Raw genomic sequence first — 21,973 nt, 5'->3', positions numbered from 1 at the left:
CGTCTGCCTGTATCCGATTGCCTGACTCTCTCTCTTTCTGTCCTGTATCTGATTGCCTGACTCTCTCTCTCTCTCTCTTCTGGCCTGTATCTGATTGCGTGACTCTCTCTCTCTCTCTTCTGGCCTGTACATGTTTGCCTGACTCTCTCTCTTCTGGCCTGTATCAAATTGCCTGTCTCTCTCTGTCTTCCTGCCTGTATCTGATTGCCTGTCTCAATCTTTCTCTTCCTCCTGTATCTGATTGCCTGTCTCAATCTCTCTCTTCCTGCCTGTAACTGATTCCCTGTCTCACTGTCTTCCTGTCTGTATTTGATTGCCTGTCTCTCTCTCTCTCTTCCTGCCTGTATCTGATTGCCTGTCTCTCTCTCTCTTCTGGCCTGTATCTGTTTGCCTGTCTCTCTCTCTTCTGGCCTGTATCTAATTGCCTGTCTCTCTCTGTCTTCCTGCCTGTATCTGATTGCCTGTCTCAATCTCTCTCTTCCTGCCTGTAACTGATTGCCTGTCTCTCTGTCTTCCTGCCTGTATTTGATTGCCTGTCTCTCTCTCTCTCTCTCTCTCTCTCTCTCCTGGCCTGTATCTCTTCGCGTGACTCTCTCTCTTCTGGCCTGTATCTGATTGCCTGTCTCTCTCTCTCTCTTCCTGCCTGTATCTGATTGCCTGTCTCAATCTCTCTCTTCCTGCCTGTATCTGATTGCCTGTCTCAATCGCTCTCTTCCTGCCTGTAACGGATTGCCTGTCTCTCTGTCTTCCTGCCTGTATTTGATTGCCTGTCTCTCTCTCTCTCTCTTCCTGCCTGTATCTGATTGCCTGTCTCTCTCTCTCTCTCTCTCTCTCTTCTGGCCAGTATCTGTTTGCCTGACTCTCTCTCTTCTGGCCTGTATCTGATTGCCTGTCTCTCTCTGTCTTCCTGCCTGTATCTGATTGCCTGACTCTCTCTCTCTCTTCTGGCCTGTATCTGTTTGCCTGACTCTCTCTCTTCTGGTCTGTATCTGATTGCCTGTCTCTCTCTGTCTTCATGCCTGTATTTGATTGCCTGTCTCAATCTCTCTCTTCCTGCCTGTAACTGATTGCCTGTCTCTCTGTCTTCCTGCCTGTATTTGATTGCCTGTCTCTCTCTCTCTCTCTCTTCCTGTCTGTATCTGATTGCCTGTCTCTCTCTCTCTCTTCATGCCGGTATCTGATTGCCTGACTTTCTCTCTCTCTTCTGGCCTGTATCTGTTTGCCTGACTCTCTCTCTTCTGGCCTGTATCTGATTGCCTGTCTCTCTCTGTCTTCCTGTCTGTATCTGATTGCCTGACTCTCTCCCTTCCTGCCTGTATCTCATTGCCTGTCTCTCCCTATCTTCCTGCCTGTATCTGATTGCCTGTCTCTCTCTGTCTTCCTGCCTGTATCTGATTGCCTGTCTCAATCTCTCTCTTCCTGTCTGTATCTGATTGTCTGACTCTCTCTCTCTCTCTCTTCTGGCTGGTATCTGATTGCCTGTCTCTCTCGCGGTCCTCCTGCCTGTATCTGATTGCCTGTCTCCCTCTCTCTCTTCCTGCCGGTATCTGATTGCCTGACTCTCTCGCTCTCTTCTGGCCTGTATCTGTTTGCCTGACTCTCTCTCTTCTGGCCTGTATCTGATTGCCTGTCTCTCTCTCTCGTCCTGCCTGTATCCGATTGCCTGACTCTCTCTCTTTCTGTCCTGTATCTGATTGCCTGACTCTCTCTCTCTCTCTCTCTTCTGGCCTGTATCTGATTGCCTGACTCTCTCTCTCTCTCTTCTGGCCTGTACCTGTTTGCCTGACTCTCTCTCTCTTCTGGCCTGTATCAAATTGCCTGTCTCTCTCTGTCTTCCTGCCTGTATCTGATTGCCTGTCTCAATCTTTCTCTTCCTCCTGTATCTGATTGCCTGTCTCAATCTCTCTCTTCCTGCCTGTAACTGATTGCCTGTCTCACTGGCTTCCTGTCTGTATTTGATTGCCTGACTTTCTCTCTCTCTTCTGGCCTGTATCTGTTTGCCTGACTCTCTCTCTTCTGGCCTGTATCTGATTGCCTGTCTCTCTCTGTCTTCCTGTCTGTATCTGATTGCCTGACTCTCTCCCTTCCTGCCTGTATCTCATTGCCTGTCTCTCCCTATCTTCCTGCCTGTATCTGATTGCCTGTCTCTCTCTGTCTTCCTGCCTGTATCTGATTGCCTGTCTCAATCTCTCTCTTCCTGTCTGTATCTGATTGTCTGACTCTCTCTCTCTCTCTCTTCTGGCTGGTATCTGATTGCCTGTCTCTCTCGCGGTCCTCCTGCCTGTATCTGATTGCCTGTCTCCCTCTCTCTCTTCCTGCCGGTATCTGATTGCCTGACTCTCTCGCTCTCTTCTGGCCTGTATCTGTTTGCCTGACTCTCTCTCTTCTGGCCTGTATCTGATTGCCTGTCTCTCTCTCTCGTCCTGCCTGTATCCGATTGCCTGACTCTCTCTCTTTCTGTCCTGTATCTGATTGCCTGACTCTCTCTCTCTCTCTCTCTTCTGGCCTGTATCTGATTGCCTGACTCTCTCTCTCTCTCTTCTGGCCTGTACCTGTTTGCCTGACTCTCTCTCTCTTCTGGCCTGTATCAAATTGCCTGTCTCTCTCTGTCTTCCTGCCTGTATCTGATTGCCTGTCTCAATCTTTCTCTTCCTCCTGTATCTGATTGCCTGTCTCAATCTCTCTCTTCCTGCCTGTAACTGATTGCCTGTCTCACTGGCTTCCTGTCTGTATTTGATTGCCTGTCTCTCTCTCTCTCTTCCTGCCTGTATCGGATTGCCTGTCTCTCTCTCTCTCTTCTGGCCTGTATCTGTTTGCCTGTCTCTCTCTCTTCTGGCCTGTATCTAATTGCCTGTCTCTCTCTGTCTTCCTGCCTGTTTCTGATTGTCTGACTCTCTCTCTCTCTCTCTCTCTCTTCTGGCCGGTATCTGATTGCCTGTCTCTCTCACTGTCCTCCTGCCTGTATCTGATTGCCTGTCTCAATCTCTCTCTTCCTGCCTGTATCTGATTGTCTGACTCTCTCTCTCTCTCTCTCCTGGCCGGTATCTGATTGCCTGTCTCTCTCGCGGTCCTCCTGCCTGTATCTGATTGCCTGTCTCTCTCTCTCTCTTCCTGCCGGTATCTGATTGCCTGACTCACTCGCTCTCTTCTGGCCTGTATCTGTTTGCCTGACTCTCTCTCTTCTGGCCTGTATCTGATTGCCTGTCTCTCTCTCTCGTCCTGCCTGTATCCGATTGCCTGACTCTCTCTCTTTCTGTCCTGTATCTGATTGCCTGACTCTCTCTCTCTCTCTCTTCTGGCCTGTATCTGATTGCCTGACTCTCTCTCTCTCTCTTCTGGCCTGTACCTGTTTGCCTGACTCTCTCTCTTCTGGCCTGTATCAAATTGCCTGTCTCTCTCTGTCTTCCTGCCTGTATCTGATTGCCTGTCTCAATCTTTCTCTTCCTCCTGTATCTGATTGCCTGTCTCAATCTCTCCCTTCCTGCCTGTAACTGATTGCCTGTCTCACTGTCTTCCTGTCTGTATTTGATTGCCTGTCTCTCTCTCTCTCTTCCTGCCTGTATCTGATTGCCTGTCTCTCTCTCTCTTCTGGCCTGTATCTGTTTGCCTGTTTCTCTCTCTTCTGGCCTGTATCTAATTGCCTGTCTCTCTCTGTCTTCCTGCCTGTATCTGATTGCCTGTCTCAATCTCTCTCTTCCTGCCTGTATCTGATTGCCTGTCTCAATCTCTCTCTTCCTGCCTGTAACTGATTGCCTGTCTCTCTGTCTTCCTGCCTGTATTTGATTGCCTGTCTCTCTCTCTCTCTCTCTCTCCTGGCCTGTATCTGTTTGCCTGACTCTCTCTCTTCTGGCCTGTATCTGATTGCCTGTCTCTCTCTCTCTCTTCCTGCCTGTATCCGATTGCGTGTCTCAATCTCTCTCTTCCTGCCTGTATCTGATTGCCTGTCTCAATCGCTCTCTTCCTGCCTGTAACTGATTGCCTGTCTCTCTGTCTTCCTGCCTGTATTTGATTGCCTGTCTCTCTCTCTCTCTCTCTTCCTGCCTGTATCTGATTGCCTGTCTCTCTCTCTCTCTCTCTCTCTCTCTCTCTTCTGGCCAGTATCTGTTTGCCTGACTCTCTCTCTTCTGGCCTGTATCTGATTGCCTGTCTCTCTCTGTCTTCCTGCCTGTATCTGATTGCCTGACTCTCTCTCTCTCTTCTGGCCTGTATCTGTTTGCCTGACTCTCTCTCTTCTGGTCTGTATCTGATTGCCTGTCTCTCTCTGTCTTCCTGCCTGTATATGATTGCCTGTCTCAATCTCTCTCTTCCTGCCTGTAACTGATTGCCTGTCTCTCTGTCTTCCTGCCTGTATTTGATTGCCTGTCTCTCTCTCTCTCTCTCTCTCTCTTCCTGCCTGTATCTGATTGCCTGTCTCTCTCTCTCTCTTCATGCCGGTATCTGATTGCCTGACTTTCTCTCTCTCTTCTGGCCTGTATCTGTTTGCCTGACTCTCTCTCTTCTGGGCTGTATCGGATTGCCTGTCTCTCTCTGTCTTCCTGTCTGTATCTGATTGCCTGACTCTCTCTCTTCCTGCCTGTTTCTCATTGCCTGTCTCTCCCTATCTTCCTGCCTGTATCTGATTGCCTGTCTCTCTCTGTCTTCCTGCCTGTATCTGATTGCCTGTCTCAATCTCTCTCTTCCTGTCTGTATCTGATTGCCTGTCTCTCTGGCTTCCTGCCTGTATTTGATTGCCTGTCTCCCTCTCTCTCTCTCTTCCTGCCTGTATCTGATTGCCTGACTCTCTCTCTTCTGGCCTGTATCTGATTGCCAGTCTCTCTCTCTCGTCCTGCCTGTATCCGATTGCCTGACTCTCTCTCTTTCTGTCCTGTATCTGATTGCCTGACTCTCACTCTCTCTCTCTTCTGGCCTGTATCTGATTGCCTGACTCTCTCTCTCTCTCTTCTGGCCTGTGCCTGTTTGCCTGACTCTCTCTCTTCTGGCCTGTATCAAATTGCCTGTCTCACTCTGTCTTCCTGCCTGTATCTGATTGCCTGTCTCAATCTTTCTCTTCCTCCTGTATCTGATTGCCTGTCTCAATCTCTCTCTTCCTGCCTGTAACTGATTGCCTGTCTCACTGTCTTCCTGTCTGTATTTGATTGCCTGTCTCAATCTCTCTCTTCCTGTCTGTATCTGATTGCCTGTCTCTCTGGTTTCCTGCCTGTATTTGATTGGCTGTCTCCCTCTCTCTCTCTCTTCCTGCCTGTATCTGATTGCCTGACTCTCTCTCTTCTGGCCTGTATCCGATTGCCTGTCTCTCTCTCTCGTCCTGCCTGTATCCGATTGCTTGACTCTCTCTCTTTCTGTCCTGTATCTGATTGCCTGACTCTCTCTCTCTCTTCTGGCCTGTAACTGATTGCCTGACTCTCTCTCTCTCTCTTCTGGCCTGTACCTGTTTGCCTGACTCTCTCTCTTCTGGCCTGTATCAAATTGCCTGTCTCTCTCTGTCTTCCTGCCTGTATCTGATTGCCTGTCTCAATCTTTCTCTTCCTCCTGTATCTGATTGCCTGTCTCAATCTCTCTCTTCCTGCCTGTAACTGATTGCCTGTCTCACTGTCTTCCTGTCTGTATTTGATTGCCTGTCTCTCTCTCTCTCTCTTCCTGCCTGTATCTGATTGCCTGTCTCTCTCTCTCTTCTGGCCTGTATCTGTTTGCCTGTCTCTCTCTCTTCTGGCCTGTATCTGATTCCCTGTCTCTCTCTGTCTTCCTGCCTGTATCTGATTGCCTGTCTCAATCTCTCTCTTCCTGCCTGTATCTGATTGCCTGTCTCAATCTCTCTCTTCCTGCCTGTAACTGATTGCCTGTCTCTCTGTCTTCCTGCCTGTATTTGATTGCCTGTCTCTCTCTCTCTCTCTCTCTCTCCTGGCCTGTATCTGTTTGCCTGACTCTCTCTCTTCTGGCCTGTATCTGATTGCCTGTCTCTCTATCTCTCTTCCTGCCTGTATCTGATTGCCTGTCTCAATCTCTCTCTTCCTGCCTGTATCTGATTGCCTGTCTCAATCGCTCTCTTCCGGCCTGTAACTGATTGCCTGTCTCTCTGTCTTCCTGCCTGTATTTGATTGCCTGTCTCTCTTTCTCTCTCTCTTCCTGCCTGTATCTGATTGCCTGTCTCTCTCTCTCTCTCTCTCTCTCTCTCTCTCTTCTGGCCAGTATCTGTTTGCCTGACTCTCTCTCTTCTGGCCTGTATCTGATTGCCTGTCTCTCTCTGTCTTCCTGCCTGTATCTGATTGCCTGACTCTCTCTCTCTCTTCTGGCCTGTATCTGTTTGCCTGACTCTCTCTCTTCTGGCCTGTATCTGATTGCTGTCTCTCTCTGTCTTCCTGCCTGTATTTGATTGCCTGTCTCAATCTCTCTCTTCCTGCCTGTAACTGATTGCCTGTCTCTCTGTCTTCCTGCCTGTATTTGATTGCCTGTCTCTCTCTCTCTCTCTCTTCCTGCCTGTATCTGATTGCCTGTCTCTCTCTCTCTCTTCATGCCGGTATCTGATTGCCTGACTTTCTCTCTCTCTTCTGGCCTGTATCTGTTTGCCTGGCTCTCTCTCTTCTGGCCTTATCTGATTGCCTGTCTCTCTCTGTCTTCCTGTCTGTATCTGATTGCCTGACTCTCTCTCTCTCTTCTGGCCTCTATCTGTTTGCCTGACTCTCTCTCTTCTGGCCTGTATCTGATTGCCTGTCTCTCCCTGTCTTCCTGCCTGTATCTGAATGCCTGTCTCTCTCTCTTCCTGCCTGTATCTCATTGCCTGTCTCTCCCTATCTTCCTGCCTGTATCTGATTGCCTGTCTCTCTCTGTCTTCCTGCCTGTATCTGATTGCCTGTCTCAATCTCTCTCTTCCTGTCTGTATCTGATTGCCTGTCTCTCTGGCTTCCTGTCTGTATTTGATTGCCTGTCTCCCTCTCTCTCTCTCTTCCTGCCTGTATCTGATTGTCTGTTTCTCTCTCTCTTCCTGCCTGTATCTGATTGCTTGTCTCTCCCTGTATTCCTGCCTGTATCTCATTGCCTGTCTCTATGTTCCTGCCTGTATCTCATTGCCTGTCTCTCTCTGTCTTCCTGCCTGTATCTGATTGCCTGTCTCTCTCTCTTCCTGCCTGTATCTGATTGCCTGTCTCTCTGTCTTCCTGCCTGTATTTGATTGCCTGTCTCTCTCTCTCTCTCTTCCTGCCTGTATCTGATTGCTTGTCTCACCCTGTATTCCTGCCTGTATCTGATTGCTTGTCTCACCCTGTATTCCTGCCTGTACCTCATTGCCTGGCTCTCTCTGTCTTCCTGCCTGTATCTGATTGCCAGTCGCTCTGTCTTCCTGCCTGTATCTGACTGTCTCTCTCTCTCTCTCTTCTTGCCTGTATCTGATTGCCTGTCTCTCTCTCTCTCTTCCTGCCTGTATCTCATTGCCTGGCTCTCTCTGTCTTACTGCCTGTATCTGATTGCCAGTCTCTCTCTGCCTTCCTGCCTGTATCTCATTGCCTGTCTCTCTCTCTCTCTTCCTGCCTGAATCTGATTACCTGTCTCCCTCTGTCTTCCTGCCTGTATCTGATTTTCAGTCTCTCTCTCTGTCTTCCTGTCTGTATCTGATTGCCTGTCTCTCTCTGTCTTCCTGCCTGTGTCTGATTACCTGTTTCTCTCTGTCTTCCTGCCTGTATGTGATTGACTGTCTCTCTCTCTCTCTTCCTGCCTGCACCTGATTGCCTGTCTCTCTCTGTCTTCCTGCCTGTATCTCATTGCCTGTCTCTCCCTGTATTCCTGCCTGTAACTGATTGCATGTCTTTCTCTCTCTCTCTCTCTCTTCCTGCCTGTATTCATTGCCTGTCTCTCCCTGTCTTCCTGCCTGTATCTGAATGCCTGTCTCTCTCTCTTCCTGCCTGTATCTCATTGCCTGGCTCTCTCTGTCTTCCTGCCTGTATCTGATTGCCAGTCTCTCTCTGCCTTCCTTCCTGTATCTCATTGCCTGTCTCTCTCTCTCTCTTCCTGCCTGAATCTGATTACCTGTCTCCCTCTGTCTTCCTTCCTGTATCTGATTGTCAGTCTCTCTCTCTGTCTTCCTGTCTGTATCTGATTGCCTGTCTCTCTCTGTCTTCCTGCCTGTATATGATTACCTGTTTCTCTCTGTCTTCCTGCCTGTATGTGATTGACTGTCTCTCTCTCTCTCTTCCTGCCTGCATCTGATTGCCTGTCTCTCTCTGTCTTCCTGCCTGTATCTCATTGCCTGTCTCTCCCTGTCTTCCTGCCTGTAACTGATTGCATGTCTTTCTCTCTCTCTCTCTCTCTCTCTTCCTGCCTGTATTCATTGCCTGTCTCTCCCTGTCTTCCTGCCTGTATCTGAATGCCTGTCTCTCTCTCTTCCTGCCTGTATCTCATTGCCTGTCTCTCCCTATCCTCCTGTCTGTACCTGATTACCTGTCTCAATCTCTCTCTTCCTGCCTGTATCCAATTGCCTGTCTCAATCTCTGTCTTCCTGCCTGTATCTTATTGCCTGTCTCTCTCTCTCTCTCTCTCTTCCTGCCTGTATCTGATTGCCTGTCTCTCTCTGTCTTCCTGCCTGTATCTGATTACCTGTTTCAATCTCTCTCTTCCTGCCTGTATCTGATTGCTGTTGCTAGCTTTCTCCTTGGTTCAATTGCTCTGTTTTATTACCTTTGCTCTCGAGTCGCCAGGTATCTTTATGATACCTCCACGAGGTTCAAGTCCAAGTAATGATCAATAACTCAATACACCGATTAGTAAGATTTAAATCAAAGCACATTTATTATACACAGTAATCGCTACTCATGCACAAATTCTAAGTCTAAGCTACTTCTACAAATAACAGGCCTGTACTTAGCTTCGGACTGGCCCACCAGGTCAGGGGAACAAATGGCCTTTCTTTCGGGTTCTGAGTCTGCAGGATTCGAAGTTGGTACGGATTGGTAGCTAGGAGCGCCTATCTCGTAGCGAGCGTTGAATTAAGACTTACTTTGTCGGGAGTCCCTGCACCGGTCACGGTCAATGTTGGTTCGTGTTGCTGGGTGACCCGGGCAGGACGCAGAGGTGAAGAGAGCGATTTGAACTTGGGGCTTAACTCTTATAGTCCCCAGGGGCTTCCCGCCGTTCGGGGCGGACCCTGTACCTGGTCACAAGTGATTGGACTTTGTCCCAATCGCTTGGTTCAATTTCTCCAATACTGGAGCGGTTCCCTGATCGATGGGCGGTCTTGAGGTGCTCGTTCACCTCCTTTGTGTTGGCTCCTGCTGGCGCCGAGGAGTCTGGCTTTGCTTTGTGTGTCCAAAATGTTACTCATTGTTCCCGGGGATTGTTCATCAGTATGCAGATGGCTGCTACATTGTTATGCTGATGGTCGCTGGTATCGATGTTGTCTGGCCTTTGCAGAGATAAATACACAGCAAACCTGCAGATGCTGGTTTCTGTCTATGTTGGCTGGCTTTCCCATCAGCCTTTGCCGTTCGCCATTTTACATCGGGAGCTGGCCAATTTAGGTGGCTACACTGCCTGTCTCTCTCTCTCTCTCTCTCTTCCTGCCTGTATCTGATTGCTGTCTCTCTCTCTTCCGGTCTGCATCTGATTGCCTGTCTCTGTGACGAACTGCCTGTCTCTGTCTGTGTCTGATTGTCTGAGTTGCAGTGTGTAGTCCTTGCCTGAATCCAGCATTCACACTCAGCTTTGACAAAGGCTCATCCGGACTCGAAACGTCAGCTCTTTCCTCTCCTTACAGATGCTGCCAGACCTAGAACATAGAACATAGAACGTACAGCACAGTACCGGCCCTTCGGCCCACCAAGTTGTGCCGAACTAGTCTGAAACTATGATCAAAGCAACCTACTCCCAATCATTCTGGTGCACTCCATGTGCCTATCCAATAACCGCTTGAAAGTTCCTAAAGTGTCCGACTCCACTACTATAGCTGGGAGTGCGTTCCACGCCCCAACCACTCTCTGAGTAAAGGACCTACCTCGGACATCCCTCCTATATCTCCCACCCTGAACCTTATAGTTATGCCCCCTTGTAACAGCTACATCCACCCGAGGAAAAAGTTGCTGAACATCCACTCTATCTATCCCCCTCATCATCTTATACACCTCAATTAAGTCGCCTCTCATCCTCCTCCGCTCCAAAGAGAAAAGCCCTAGCTCCCTCAACCTTTCCTCATAAGACCTACCCTGCAAACCAGGCAGCATCCTGGTAAATCTCCTTTGCACCCTTTCCAATGCTTCCACATCCTTCCTATAATGAGGTGACCAGAACTGCACACAATACTCCAAATGTGGTCTCACCAGGGTCTTGTACAGTTGCAGCATAACCCTCGGCTCTTAAACTCAAGTCCCCTGTCAATAAACGCTAACACACTATAAGCCTTCTTCATGGCTCTATCCACTTGAGTGGCAACTTTCAGAGATCTGTGGACATGAACTCCGAGATCTCCCTGTTCCTCCACATTCTTCAGAACCCTGCCGTTAACCCTATAATCCACATTCAAATCACTACCAAAATGAATCTCCTTGCACTTATCAGGGTTAAACTCCATCTGCCATTTTTCGGCCCAGCTCTGCATCCTATCAATGTCTCTTTGCAGCCTACACAGCCCTCCACCTCATCCACTACTCCACCAATCTTGGTGTCATCAGCAAATTTACTGACCCAACCTTCAGCCCCCTCCTCCAAGTCATTGATAAAAATCACTAATAGCAGAGGACCCAGCACTGATCCCTGTGGTACACCGCTGGTGACGGGCTCCAGGATGAAAATTTACCATCTACCACCACCCTCTGTCTTCTATGTGATAGCCAGTTACTGATCCAATCGGCCAAATTTCCCTCTATGCCATGCCTCCTTACTTTCTGCATGAGCCGACCATGGGGCACCTTATCAAACGCCTTACAAAAATCCATGTATATGACATCAACTGCTCTACCTTCATCTAAACACTTAGTTACCTCCTCAAAGAATACAATCAAACTTGTGAGGCAAGACTTACCCCTCACAAATCCGTGCTGACTATCCTGGATTAAACTGTATCTTTCCAAATTATCATAAATCCTATCCCTCAGGACTCTTTCCAATAATTTACCTCTGACCGAAGTGAGACTAACCGGCCTATAATTCCCAGGGTTATACCTATTCCCTTTCTCGAACAAGAGGACAACATTCGCCTCTCTCCAGTCTTCTGGCACTATTCCTGCAGACAGTGAGGACATAAAGATCAAAGCCAAATGCTCTGCAATCTCATCCCTCACCTCCCAAAGAATCCTAGGATATATCCCATCAGGCCCAGGGGACTTATCTATCCTCAGGCTTCTCAAAATTTCTAACACATCTTCCTTCCGAATATTTACCTCCTCCAGCCTACCAGCCTGGATCGCACTATCCTCCTCAACAACATGGCCCCTCTCCTTTGTGAACACTGAAGAAAAGTATTCATTTAGGGCCTCTCCTGTATCTTCAGACTCCATGCACACGTTCCCACTACTGTCCTTGACCGACCCTAACTTCACCTCGGTCATTCTTTTATTCCTCACATAAGTGTAAAAAGCCTTGGGGTTTTCCTTGATCCTACCCGCCAAGGACTTCTCATGCCCCCTCCTAGCTCTCCTAAGCCCTTTCTTGAGCTCCTTCCTAGCTATCTTGTATCCCTTAAGTGCCCTAACTGAACCTTGTTTCCTCATCCTTACATAGGCCCCCTTCTTCCTCTTGACAATACGTTCAACCTCTTTTGTGAACCATGGTTCCCTCACTCGACCATTTCCTCCCTGCCTGACAGGGACATACATATCTAGGACACGCAGTATTTTCTCCTTGAACAAGCTCCACATCTCAATTGTGCCTATCCCTGACAGTTCCTGTTTCCATCTTACGCTCCCCAATTCTTGCCTAATCGCATCGTAATTACCCTTCCCCCAATTATAAGCCTTGCCCTGCCGTATGTTCCTATCCCTCTCCATTGCTATAGTGAAAGACACCAAATTGTGGTCACTATCCCCAAAGTGCTCTCCCACAACCAAATCTAATACTTGGCCCGGTTCATTACCCAGTACCAAATCCAACGTGGCCCCGCCTCCTGTCGGTCTATCCACATATTGTGTGAGGAAACCCTCCTGCACACACTGGACAAAAACAGCCCCATCCAAACTATTCAAATTATAGTGGTTCCACTCAATATTTGGAAAGTGAGTCACCCATGACAACTACCCTGTGACTACCGCACCTATCCAAAATCTGCATTGCAATCTTTTCCTCCACACCTCTGTTACTGTTTGGGGGCCTGCTGAGACTGTCCAGCATTTTCTCTTTTGGTTTCGGATTCCAGCACCCGCAGTAATTTGCTTTTACTCACACACAGTGATCCTTTGCCGTGCTGTTGCTGTACGGCTGCAGAGGGTGACGGGAGAGTCTCCTTATCACTGGTTCACCTGCTGTGTGCAGCACCGCAGACACAGCATCCAACCCTCTTCCTGGTGCCGCCGCGCCACAGGCGGGGGTTTGGCTGACAGTCTCCTGAGCAGCAGTCCCATCAAGTCTTGCTCACTGCTCCTGTGTGTTTGCAGAAGTTGCTACTCCGAGACAGGAAGTAATCCAATTGACGTGGCCCCTCCCAGAGTTTTTAACCCTGCTGAACCGACACAACCCAGTCCTGATCTCAGGCCACAATACCTGGCCTTTCCACATCAATGGTCAAGAATTGCTTCCTATTCCTTTCGCCAGTGGCCAATGGAGAATCTCTGATGTTCACAGAAATAATTCCTGGGCCATTATACCCCCAGTTTGGCTTCACCATCAGCCCCTCCATCCAATGGTGTCTTGCTGGACTGCAGCTGAAAGAGGTGCCACAATGCCCCAGTCTTCACCTAGAATACCCACAGACCACAGGCCAAAGCCAGCACTGACCGATCCAGTAATTTCACAAAGTACCCACATAATAATAATCTTTATTGTCACAAGTAGGTTTACATGAACACTGCAATGAAGTTGCTGTGAAAAGCCCCTAGTTGCCACATTCCGGCGCCTGTTCGGATACACAGAGGGAGAATTCAACATGTCCAAATTACCTAACAGCACGTCTTTCGGGGATTGTGGGAGGAAACCGGAGCACCCGGAGGAAACCCACGCAGGCACGGGGAGAGCGTGCAGACTCCGCACAGACAGTGACCCAAGCCGGGAATCGAACCTGGGATTCTGGCGCTGTGAAGCCACAGTGCTAACAACTGTGCTACCGCGCCGGCCCTCTGGATTCCAACAAGGATCACTGGACAGTGATCAGGAGCAGGAACCCTGGCTGATTTCCCCTCTCTCTCTCTAACCCAGGGATCACTGGACAGTGATCAGGAGCAGGAACTCTGGCTGATTTCCCCTCTCTCTCTCTAACCCAGGGATCACTGGACAGTGATCAGGAGCAGGAACCCTGGCTGATTTCCCCTCTCTCTCTCGCTAACCCAGGGATCACTGGACAGTGATCAGGAGCAGGAACCCTGGCTGATTTCCCCTCTCTCTCTAACCCAGGGATCACTGGACAGTGATCAGGAGCAGGAACCCTGGCTGATTTCCCCTCTCTCTCTCTCTAACCCAGGGATCACTGGACTGTGATCAGGAGCATGAACCCTGGCTGATTTCCCCTCTCTCTCTAACCCGGGATCACTGGACAGTGATCAGGAGCAGGAACCCTGGCTGATTTCCCCTCGCTCTCTAACCCAGGGGTAACTGGACAGTGATCAGGGGAAGGAACCCTGGCTGATTTCTCCTCTCTCTCTAACCCAGGGATCACTGGACAGTGATCAGGAGCAGGAACCCTGGCTGATTTTTCCGCTCTCTCTAACCCAGGGATCACTGGACAGTGATCAGGAGCAGGAACCCTGGCTGATTTCCCCTCTCTCTCTAACCCAGTGATCACTGGACAGTGATCAGGAGCAGGAACCCTGGCTGATTTCCCCTCTCTCTCTAACCCAGGGATCACTGGACTGTGATCGGGAGCAGGGCACTGGCTGATTTCCCCTCTCTCTCTCTAACCCAGGGATCACTGGACCCTGATCAGGAGCAGGAACCCCGGCTGATTTCCTCTCTCACTCTAACCCAGGGATCACAGGACAGTGATCAGGAGCAGGAACCCTGGCTGATTTCCCCTCTCGCTCTAACCCAGGGATCACTGGACAGTGATCAGGGGCAGGTCCCTGGCTGATTTCACCTCTCTCTCTAACCCAGGTATCACTGGACAGTGATCAGGTGCAGGAACCCTGGCTGATTTCCCCTCTCTCTCTAACCCAGGGATCACTGGACAGTGATCAGGAGCAGGAACCCTGGCTGATTTCCCCCCTCTCTCTCTCTCTAACCCAGGGATCACTGGGCAGTGATCAGGAGCAGGAACCCTGGCTGATTTCCCCTCTCACCCTAACCCAGGGATCACTGGACAGTGATCAGGAGCAGGAACCCTGGCTGATTTCCCCTCTCTCTCTAACCCAGGGATCACTGGACAGTGGTCAGGAGCAGGAACCCAGGCTGATTTCCCCTCTCTCTCTCTAACCCAGGGATCACTGGACAGTGATCAGGAGCAGGAACCCTGGCTGATTTCCCCCCTCTCTCTAACCCAGGGATCACTGGACAGTGATCAGGAGCAGGAACCCTGGTTAAATTCCTCTCTCTCTCTAACCCAGGGATCACTGGACTGTGATCAGGAGCAGGAACCCTGGCTGATTTCCCCTCTCTCTAACGCAGGGATCACTGGACAGTGATCAGAAGCAGGAACCCTGGCTGATTTCCCCTCTCTCTCTCTAACCCAGGGATCACTGGACAGTGATCAGGAGCAGGAACCCTGGCTGATTTCCCCTCTCTCTCTAACCCAGGGATCACTGGACAGTGATCAGGAGCAGGAACCCTGGCTGATTTCCCCTCTCTCTCTCTAACCTAGGGATCACTGCACAGTGATCAGGAGCAGGAACCCTGGCTGATTTCCCCTCTCTCTCTCGCTAACCCAGGGATCACTGGACAGTGATCAGGAGCAGGAACCCTGGCTGATTTCCCCTCTCTCTCTAACCCAGGGATCACTGGACAGTGATCAGGAGCAGGAACCCTGGCTGATTTCCCCTCTCTCTCTAACCCAGGGATCACTGGACAGTGATCAGGAGCAGGAACCCTGGCTGATTTCCCCTCTCTCTCTCTAACCTAGGGATCACTGCACAGTGATCAGGAGCAGGAACCCTGGCTGATTTCCCCTCTCTCTCTCGCTAACCCAGGGATCACTGGACAGTGATCAGGAGCAGGAACCCTGGCTGATTTCCCCTCTCTCTCTAACCCAGGGATCACTGGACAGTGATCAGGAGCAGGAACCCTGGCTGATTTCCCCCCTCTCTCTAACCCAGGGATCACTGGACAGTGATCAGGAGCAGGAACCCTGGCTGATTTCCCCGCTCTCTCTAACCCAGGGATCACTGGACAGTGATCAGGAGCAGGAACCCTGGCTGATTTCCCCTCTCTCTCTAACCCAGTGATCACTGGACAGTGATCAGGAGCAGGAACCCTGGCTGATTTCCCCTCTCTCTCCAACCCAGGGATCACTGGACAGTGATCAGGAGCAGGAACCCTGGCTGATTTCCCCTCTCTCTCTCTCTAACCCAGGTATCACTGGACAGTGATCAGGTGCAGGAACCCTGGCTGATTTCCCCTCTCTCTCTAACCCAGGGATCACTGGACAGTGATCAGGAGCAGGAATCCTGGCTGATTTCCCCTCTCTCTCTCTCTCTAACCCAGGGATCACTGGGCAGTGATCAGGAGCAGGAACACTGGCTGATTTCCCCTCTCTCCCTAACCCAGGGATCACTGGACAGTGATCAGGAGCAGGAACCCTGGCTGATTTCCCCTCTCTCTCTAACCCAGGGATCACTGGACAGTGGTCAGGAGCAGGAACCCTGGCTGATTTCCCCTCTCTCTCTCTAACCCAGGGATCACTGGACAGTGATCAGGAGCAGGAACCCTGGCTGATTTCCCCCCTCTCTCTAACCCAGGGATCACTGGACAGTGATCAGAAGCAGAAACCCTGGCTGATTTCCTCTCTCTCTCTAACCCAGGGATCACTGGACTGTGATCAGGAGCAGGAACCCTGGCTGATTTCCTCTCTCTCTCTAACCCAGGGGTCACTGGACTGTGATCAGGAGCAGGAACCCTGGCTGATTTCCTCTCTCTCTCTAACCCAGGGGTCACTGGACAGTGATCAGGAGCAGGGACCCTGGCTGATTTCCCCTCTCTCTCTCTCTAACCCAGGGATCATTGGACTGTGATCAGGAGCAGGAACCCTGGCTGATTTCCCCTCTCTCTAACGCAGGGATCACTGGACAGTGATCAGGAGCAGGAACCCTGGCTGATTTCCCCTCTCTCTCTAACCCAGGGATCACTGGGCAGTGATCAGGTGCAGGAACCCAGGCTGATTTCCCCTCTCTCTAACGCAGGGATCACTGGACAGTGATCAGGAGCAGGAACCCTGGCTGATTTCCCCTCTCTCTCTCTAACCCAGGGATCACTGGACAGTGATCAGGAGCAGGAACCCTGGCTGATTTCCCCTCTCTCTCTAACCCAGGGATCACTGGACAGTGATCAGGAGCAGGAACCCTGGCTGATTTCCCCTCTCTCTCTCTAACCCAGGGATCACTGCACAGTGATCAGGAGCAGGAACCCTGGCTGATTTCCCCTCTCTCTCTCGCTAACCCAGGGATCACTGGACAGTGATCAGGAGCAGGAACCCTGGCTGATTTCCCCGCTCTCTCTAACCCAGGGATCACTGGACAGTGATCAGGAGCAGGAACCCTGGCTGATTTCCCCTCTCTCTCTCTCTAACCCAGGGATCACTGGACTGTGATCAGGAGCAGGAACCCTGGCTGATTTCCCCTCTCTCTCTAACCCGGGTTCACTGGACAGTGATCAGGAGCAGGAACCCTGGCTGATTTCCCCTCTCTCTCTAACCCAGTGATCACTGGACAGTGATCAGGAGCAGGAACCCTGGCTGATTTCCCCTCTCTCTCCAACCCAGGGATCACTGGACAGTGATCAGGAGCAGGAACCCTGGCTGATTTCAACTCTCTCTCTCTCTAACCCAGGGATCACTGGACAGTGATCAGGAGCAGGAACCCTGGCTGATTTCCCCTCTCTCTCTAACCCAGGGATCACTGGACAGTGATCAGGAGCAGGAACCCTTGCTGACTTCCTCTCTCTCTCTAACCCAGGGATCACTGGACAGTGATCAGGAGCAGGACCCCTGGCTGATTTCCCCTCTCTCTCTAACCCAGGGGTCATTGGACAGTGATCAGGAGAACGAACCCTGGCTGATTTCCTCTCTCTCTCTAACCCAGGGATCACTGGACAGTGATCAGGAGCAGGAACCCTGGCTGATTTCCCCTCTCTCTCTAACCCAGGGATCACTGGACAGTAATCAGGAGCAGGGGCCCTGGCTGATTTTCCCTCTCTCTCTAACCCAGGGGTCACTGGACAGTGATCAGGAGCAGGAGCCCTGGCTGATTTCCCCTCTCTCTCTAACCCAGGGATCACTGGACAGCGATCAGGAGCAGGAACCCTGGCTGATTTCCACTCTCTCTCTCTAACCCAGGGATCACTGGACAGCGATCAGGAGCAGGAACTCTGGCTGATTTCCACTCTCTCTCTCTAACCATGGGATCACTGGACAGCGATCAGGAGCAGGAACCCTGGCTGATTTCCACTCTCTCTCTCTAACCCAGGGATCACTGGACAGTGATAAGGGGCAGGAACCCTGGCTGATTTCCACTCTCTCTCTCTAACCCAGGGATCACTGGACAGTGATCGGGAGCAGGACACTGGCTGATTTCCCCTCTCTCTCTCTAACCCAGGGATCACTGGGCAGTGATCAGGAGCAGGAACCCTGGCTGATTTCCCCCCTCTCTCTAACCCAGGGGTCACTGGACTGTGATCAGGAGCAGGAACCCTGGCTGATTTCCTCTCTCTCTCTAACCCAGGTGTCACTGGACTGTGATCAGGAGCAGGAACCCTGGCTGATTTCCGCTCTCTCTCTAACCCAGGGATCACTGGACTGTGATCAGGAGCAGGAACTCTGGCTGATTTCCTCTCTCTCTCTAACCCAGGGGTCACTGGACTGTGATCAGGAGCAGGAACTCTGGCTGATTTCCTCTCTCTCTCTAACCCAGGGGTCACTGGACTGTGATCAGGAGCAGGAACCCATGCTGATTTCCCCTCGCTCTCTAACCCAGGGGTCACTGGACCGTGATCTGGAGCAGGAACCCTGGCTGATTTCCCCTCTCTCTCTCTAACCCAGGGGTCACTGGACTGTGATCAGGAGCAGGAACTCTGGCTGATTTCCTCTCTCTCTCTAACCCAGCGGTCACTGGACTGTGATCAGGAGCAGGAACTCTGGCTGATTTCCTCTCTGTCTCTAACCCAGGGGTCACTGGACTGTGATCAGGAGCAGGAACCCTGGCTGATTTCCCCTCGCTCTCTAACCCAGGGGTCACTGGACCGTGATCTGGAGCAGGAACCCTGGCTGATTTCCCCTCTCTCTCTAACCCAGGGGTCACTGGACAGTGATCAGGAGCAGGAACCCTGGCTGATTTCCCCTCTCTCTCTAACCCAGGGATTACTGGACAGTGATCAGGAGCAGGAACCCTGGCTGATTTCCCCTCTCATAGCTGTGGTCTCTGTCTGATCCACAGTGTTTACTGCCTGTTATTTATCATTCCAGGGTCTGGAGCGTATTACGAGAGAATGCCATCTTCATTCCTGAACAATCCCGGCTCTTGTGAAGGTCCTTTAGGAATTTTACATTCCTGTTTCAACCCACAGTGGAATGGTTGGTGATCCGTGCATAGCAGCGGTGACCCAATTGGTGGGACCGACTTTAACACTGTTTCGGGCAATTCCAGTTTTAAAACAGATAAATCAAATTCAGTGGACTGTCTGTTTAAAGTTTATTTCATTTTGAGCAGGAGCTGCCTGCCCAGGTGGAGATTGCCACAGCTCAACACAGCCTGCAGCAAAAACGTTGGCAGAGATCCAGAGTGGGAGGGTGTGGAAGAACATTGAGCACAATTCTGACCGTCCTTGAGAGGTGCCGGAGTGCATTCCTGAAGGAGGAGGAATCAGGAAAGGTTAATTAGCATGAACAGCCTTAGAGTCAAACTGCACAATACTGACAGGCCTCCTTGTACACAGGAAACACCCCACACTCCCAGGACAGATACTGCACGGAGTTAGATACAGAGTAAAGCTCCCTCTACACTGTCCCCATCAAACACTCCCAGGACGGGTACAGCACGGTGTTAGATACAGAGTAAAGCTCCCTCTACACTGTCCCCATCAAACACTCCCAGGACAGATACTGCACGGAGTTAGATACAGAGTAAAGCTCCCTCTACACTGTCCCCATCAAACACTCCCAGGACAGGTACTGCACGGAGTTAGATACAGAGTAAAGCTCCCTCTACACTGTCCCCATCAAACACTCCCAGGACAGGTACAGCACGGGGTTAGATACAGAGTAAAGCTCCCTCTACACTGTCCCCATCAAACACTCCTAGGACAGGTACAGCACGGGGTTAGATACAGAGTAAAGCTCCCTCTACACTGTCCACATCAAACACTCCCAGGACAGGTACAGCACGGGGTTAGATACAGAGTAAAGCTCCCTCTACACTGTCCCCATCAAACACTCGCAGGACAGGTACAGCATGGGGTTAGATACAGCGTAAAGCTCACTCTACACTGTCCCCATCAAACACTCCCAGGACAGGTACAGCACAGGGTTAGATACGGAGTAAAGCTCCCTCTACACTGTCCCCATCAAACACTCCCAGGACAGGTACTGCACGGTGTTAGATACAGAGTAAAGCTCCCTCTACACTGTCCCCATCAAACACTCCCAGGACAGGTACAGCACGGGGTTAGATACAGAGTAAAGCTCCCTCAACAGTGTCCCCATCAAACACTCCCAGGACAGGTACAGCACGGGGTTAGATACAGAGTAAAGCTCCCTCTATACTGTCCCCATCAAAGACTCGCAGGACAGGTACAGCATGGATTAGATACAGCGTAAAGCTCACTCTACACTGTCCCCATCAAACACTCCCAGGACAGGTACAGCACAGGGTTAGATACAGAGTAAAGCTCCCTCTACACTGTCCCCATCAAACACTCCCAGGACAGGTACAGCACGGGGTTCGATACAGAGTAAAGCTCCCTCTACACTGTCCCCATTAAACACTCCCAGGAAAGGTACAGCACGGGGTTAGATACAGAGTAAAGCTCCCTCTACACTGTCCCCATCAAACACTCCCAGGACAGGTACAGCACGGGGTTAGATACAAAGTAAAGCTCCCTCTACACTGTCCCCATCAAACACTCCCAGGGCAGGTACAGGACGGGGTTAGATACAGAGTAATGCTCCCTCTACACTGTCCCCATCAAACACTCCCAGGACAGGTACAGCACGGGGTTAGATACAGAGTAAAGCTCCGTCGACACTGCCCCCATCAAACACTCCCAGGACAGGTACTGCACGGGGTTAGGTACAGAGTAAAGCTCCCTCTACACTGTCCTCATCAAACACTCCCAGGACAGGTACCGCACGGGGTTAGATACAGAGTAAAGCTCCCTCTACACTGCTCCCATCAAACTCTCCCCTGCCAGGACAGGTACAGCACGGGATTAGATACAGAGTAAAGCTCCCTCTACACTGTCCCCATCAAAACACTCCCAGGACAGGTAGAGCACGGGGTTAGATACAGAGTAAAGCCCCCTCTACACTGTCCCCATCAAACACTCCCAGGCCAGGTACAGCACGGGGTGAGATACAGAGTAAAGCTCCCTCTACACTGCCCCCATCAAACACTCCCAGGACATGTACAGCACGGGGTTAGATACAGAGTAAAGCTCCCTCTGCACTGCCCCATCAAACACTCCCAGCATAGGTACAGCACGGAGTTAGATACAGAGTAAAGCTCCCTCGACACTGTCCCCATCAAACAATCCCAGGACAGGTACAGCACGGGGTTAGATACAGAGTAAAGCTCCCTCTGCACTGCCCCATCAAACACTCCCAGCACAGGTACAGCACGGGGTTAGATGCAGAGTAAAGCTCCCTCGACACTGTCCCCATCAAACACTCCCAGGACAGGTACAGCACGGAGTTAGATACAGAGTAAAGCTCCCTCGACACTGTCCCCATCAAACACTCCCAGGACAGGTACAGCACAGAGTTAGATACAGAGTAAAGCTCCCTCTACACTGCTCCCATCAAACACTCCCAGGGCAGGTACAGCACGGGGCTGGATACAGGGTAAAGCTCCCTCTACACTGTCCCCATCAAACACTCCCAGGACAGGTACAGCACGGGGTTAGATACAGAGTAAAGCTCCCTCTACACTGCCCCCATCAAACACTCCCAGGACATGTACAGCACGGGGTTAGATACAGAGTAAAGCTCCCTCTGCACTGCCCCATCAAACACTCCCAGCACAGGTACAGCACGGAGTTAGATACAGAGTAAAGCTCCCTCGACACTGTCCCCATCAAACTCTCCCAGGACAGGTACAGCACGGGGTTAGATACAGAGTAAAGCTCCCTCTGCACTGCCCCATCAAACACTCCCAGGACAGGTACAGCACGGAGTTAGATACAGAGTAAAGCTCCCTCTACACTGTCCCGATCAAACACTCCCAGCACAGGTACAGCACGGAGTTAGATACAGAGTAAAGCTCCCTTTACACTGTCCCCATCAAACAGTCCCAGGACAGGTACAGCACGGGGTTAGATACAGAGTAAAGCTCCCTCTACACTGTCCCCATCAAACACTCCCAGTACAGGTACAGCACGGGATTAGATACAGAGTAAAGCTCCCTCTACACTGCGCCCATCAAACACTCCCAGGACAGATACAGCACGGGGTTAGATACAGAGTAAAGATCCCTCTCCACTGTCTCCATCAAACACT

General features: G+C 50.9%; 1 protein-coding gene across 2 annotated transcripts in view; it reads right to left on the bottom strand.

The window, feature by feature from the left end:
• LOC140385970 (uncharacterized) overlaps nucleotides 1–12,551 on the bottom strand; it is a 105,757-nt gene extending 93,206 nt beyond the window's left edge. For both annotated transcript variants that reach the window (XM_072468621.1, XM_072468616.1), the window contains exon 1: nucleotides 12,356–12,551. The gene's annotated coding sequence lies outside the window, so the exon portion shown is untranslated. The remainder of the gene's footprint in view (nucleotides 1–12,355) is intronic.
• Nucleotides 12,552–21,973: the final 9,422 nt, after the last annotated feature.

Source organism: Scyliorhinus torazame, chromosome 2 (assembly GCF_047496885.1).
Source record: "Scyliorhinus torazame isolate Kashiwa2021f chromosome 2, sScyTor2.1, whole genome shotgun sequence".
Classification (NCBI taxonomy): domain Eukaryota; kingdom Metazoa; phylum Chordata; class Chondrichthyes; order Carcharhiniformes; family Scyliorhinidae; genus Scyliorhinus; species Scyliorhinus torazame.
This window is presented reverse-complemented; position numbering and strand designations above follow the sequence as displayed.